Here is a 4,653-nt window from a genome sequence, read left to right as displayed (position 1 = left end):
TATGGTTAAACTATGTCTAGTACAGAAGTCCAATAACAAAATAAAACACCATTCAGGTTTGCATTAGGGAGTCCATTCCTCCTAATCATGCCCGGCCAGGCAAGGACTTATTAATAAGAAGCCCACTCCTTCTCGATGCCTTTCCCCAGGCAACTCCAGAGTAAATGAGAGTCCAGTCTCTCAGTGAGTGGGTGGATATGAACCCAACTACATCTAGTTGGTAGTGCCCCACCTCACCCACAAGAAGAGAGGTGACATTCCACATCCCAAAAGTCAGTTTTTGTGTGTCTGGGTTCCAATCCACCAAGGCCTCCACCTTTGACTGTCGCACACATCACATCACACCCAACCCCTATTCCTCCTGAAGGTGTTTTTCTACTTGCCTAATTAAATTCAGGGTCACCATCCTAGCTGTACTGCCACTAATGAGAGGACACAATAAAACGCAGCGACAAACTCCTTGGACAATGTGCAGTTTAGCAAAGACTGAACAGCATGTCTTTGGACGACATAGAACTTCCTAACAAAATGCATCTTTGGACTTGTTAGACAAATGCTGTATCTGCTAAAGGGAAAGCCAGGGTAATGATTATTTCATACTGAAAAATAAATGTATAACCTAATGAAAGTAAAAATTGGGACCACATTTCCAACCTTTTTAAAATTAACTTTCATCTGCTTTTTTTCCTTGTATTCTTTGAATGTTACAAGATATTACATTTGATGTGAACCTGTCAGCTCCACACAGGAGGAGGTCGATGTTTAATAACAGACTTTGCAGGTTGTCTGTAAATCTTGGTGAGTAACAACTGTTTTGTTTTTTTGTTCTTTATCCATATGCCCTCTTTTTGGTTTTCTACTTTTTATCTCATGTCTTAATTTAGCGAATTAACATTGTAGTTTTACGAATATCCTTAAAAATAAGTAATGGGTGTGCAAAACGATTTATTTCCCTGAGAACATTTACTCTTTAGAGCATCTGACATGTATAAAAATTAAAAAGTGTTAACTGCAAGTAGCCAAAGATGTTTAAAGGTGATAACTGGGTTTCAGTCTATAAGCACAAGATAATGAGATGGTGGAGTTAAATCTGCAGGCCCTGCCTGACTCTGACTCTGCAATATCATGCTATTTTAGGAGCTCCACATTACTACACACCAGCCAGATCTGGGCAGTCCACTGTGCTATTTTTGCTGAATTCATGTAAAACAGGAGATCAATGAAGCATTAGAGACTATAGTTTCTGATGTGCCACCAGCAGGGGGCATTCTTGTCCTTTTTATTTGCTTCACAGCACTTTCATCTCCAGGGTGCTGTACTCCATCTTTAGACTGAACTAAGGGGTGGGGCTTTTGTTGAAGAAGAAGAAAAAGAAGAGAAACCAAAAGCACTGCACATATTTTTGTTTACTTTTAAATTCACTTTTATTATAAATAAATCTTCCCCTTGTAGAAACAGGAGAGTATTCATATCCGCAAGCGTACTGCTCTCCCAAGCAAACTAAAAAAAATATATATTAACAAAATAATAATAATAATAATAATAATAATAACCTTTCCACGTCTACCTACTACTAATGAAGACTAACTGATTAACTGGAGAAAAAAAAGCAGACCATATTGAACCCCTGAGCATCCCCTTTATTATAAAAGCCCCCTGCCCAACCACAACCCAAACCTCATATTTATATTTTTTTGGCTTGTACTTATAGGAAAGTAGGTGAGAACATTGCAAACTAGGATGTGATAGTCACCAGAGCTACTACCCCCTCTTTAATTTGTAAACTTTAAAGTATAGTTTATAATGTAGCAGTGGGGCAAACATCTGGACTTATAAAACAGTTTGTAGGAGGACACAATAAGTGGGGTCAGGCCAAACACAGTCACGTGGCTAGCGACCAAAGAGGTCATCCTTAGGAGTTACACAGAACACTGAACTGCATTTCAAACAACAAAAAAAAACAAAACAAAAAGAAAATACACACACATACAAACTAACAAAGTTCTCGCACCTTACACCATTATTGTCATCACATGCGCAAATAAAACCTGTTAAAATTGAGTACAAAAACAAGAATGGACTAAAACGTTGACGATGGGAGGGGGAGAGGTGACCTAGAAGGGCAGCACAGAGCCAGTCACAGCAGTTGTGCCGAGGAGGACGGAGAGGCTCAGTAACCAGCTGCAATCACAAGAGTGTCAGGGGGTTCCTCTGCTCAACAGAGTGTTTTTTTTTTTTTATTCTTGAATCTCCTCGACTGCATTTCAGCAATTTGGGGCATACTGGCACTACCCATGATCAGGAGTTTAGTTTTCACTCTGATCAAAAAAAAAAGAAATAAAAGAAAGCACAAAGATGCTGGGACAGTGGAAATGCAATAGAGTAAGGAAAGCTGTTGGCCTCTCCAGACCCTGCTGGGACCCCTTTCGGGAGCTGGTGGTCATGTTTTCAGAGGATGCACTGAATCAGCAGTATACAGTGATCCCTCGCTATATCGTGCTTCGACTTTCGCGGCTTCACTCCATCGTGGATTTTAAATGTAAGCATATCTAAATATATATCACAGATTTTTCGCTGGTTCGTGGATTTCTGCGGACAATGTGTCTTTTAATTTATGGTACACGCTTCCTCAGTTTGTTTGCCCAGTTGATTTCATACAAGGGACGCTATTGGTGGATGGCTGAGAAGCTACCCAATCAGAGCACGTATTACGTATTAAATAAAACTCCACAATGAAATACGATATGCTTCCCGCGCGGGGCTTCACACACTTAAAAACTGTAACAGCCCGTATTGATTTTTGATTGTTTGCTTTTCTCTGTCTCTCTCACTCTCTCTGACATTCTCTGCTCCTGACAGAGGGGGTGTGAGCAGAGGGGCTGTTTGCACAGAGGCTGTTTGCCTAGAGAATATGGACGCTCCTCTAAAAAATGCTGAAAGACTACCTTCACATCAATTCCTTCATTGCGGCCGCTTTATGACGGCGCTTCTCATACTTAAAAGCCCAACAGCCCTATTGATTTTTGATTGTTTGCTTTTCTCTCTCTCTCTGACATTCTCTGCTCCTGACGCGCACTCCTTTGAAGAGGAAGATATGTTTGCATTCTTTTAATTGTGAGAAAGAACTGTCATCTCTGTCTTGTTATGGAGCACAGTTTAAACTTTTGACTAAAGGGTGTTATTTCATGTCTAGAGGGCTCTAACAATGTTAAAAAACGTATTTAGAAGGTCGTAAACAGGTTTTCTATGCTCTAACTGCGAAAATATTAGATTTATAAATAAAGAATCCTACTTGTTGGAAATTCATTTATCTGTCTGGAGCGGATTAACCGCGATAAACAATGGTTTACTGTATAACTGTGCAGAGAATATTTATAAACAGTGTGGGAGAGTTTCTAAGGGCTTAAAATATATAAAAATAACCATACAAACATATGGTTTCTATTTCACGGATTTTCACTTATCGCGGGGGGTTCTGGAACGCAACCCCCGCGATCGAGGAGGGATTACTGTACACCAGTACATCTCTGCTGATGAAACGATAGGTTAAATGAGAATGCTGTAACATTCTTGTGACAGCCACACCAAAACTAGCAGGGGCATACCAAGCCAATGCCGAGTATGCCCGTGTTGACAGAACTGCCGCCTCTAGTCTATATTGCTTATGTTCTCAGAAATGCTTATAAGCCATTTGCAGTGGCCAGAGTCAGAATGAAATATTTTGTTGACAAAGATAAAACTGCAGTGGAAACAAACTCACAGTGTGTAGTCTGGTGTTCCTCTGTAAAAGGACATACTGCATGTGCCCCCAGATCTACCCAACATGGAGATCGTGGAGCTTGGAATGAAAAAATCCACAGCAATGGGTACACAGTTGAGGGGGACAAAAACATTTGGCCTCCAGTGTCACATTTTTAAAAAGACTGTTTTTTGACATGGCTTCCAAAGGCAAGGTGGAGGACTTCATTGTTGTTATCACTATGACGAGGTGTGTGCAAGTCAGGCCCTGAGAGCAATGAACAAGGTTGCTGCTGTTTACCAGAAAACTCACATAGATGGAGCCCGATTCTCTCTTCACAATTTGCAAAACGCCTTTTTCTTACTTAAGCCTTTATAGCAAATGGTCATATCTGTCAACCACACATACCGTTCAGTGGGTTTCACTTTGGCTCTTGCCAGTCAGTAGAGCCAGCAGCTCTACATATCGGAGTATACTTTTTAATAACATTTATAATAAAAAAGGAAGCCCCAATCCCTCTCCCCCAAGGGAAAGAGATTTTCCACAGATAAGGCGAACTTATTGCATAGTAACATGAAACAATGCAGTCGTGTCACCACTGCAGTGACAGCCTGAGCCCTGTGGCAGTGATGTACCACACTGGGCATCTCCTAAAGCAGTCACACCCCAGTAGTAAGCATTCCAAAGAACATCCTCATGCTTTGCCAACCAGACCAAGAGCATGTGTCCATCTCAAATCAAACAGTAGAATCGCACACATTTTAGATCGTCACCCATCTACAAGCTTGGTGTATGCACTGCCTTATCTGGCCACTCAATGTCTCGTTCTGCTAATGGCCTCTGCTTCAGATGGCAGCCAAAGGGTCAAGCGCCAGACACACAGAGCTCAGGGAAACCATCTAGCAAAAAGCACA

Source organism: Polypterus senegalus, chromosome 6, assembly GCF_016835505.1.
Source record: "Polypterus senegalus isolate Bchr_013 chromosome 6, ASM1683550v1, whole genome shotgun sequence".
Classification (NCBI taxonomy): Eukaryota; Metazoa; Chordata; class Cladistia; order Polypteriformes; family Polypteridae; genus Polypterus; species Polypterus senegalus.
Note: the sequence above shows the minus strand (reverse complement) of the source record.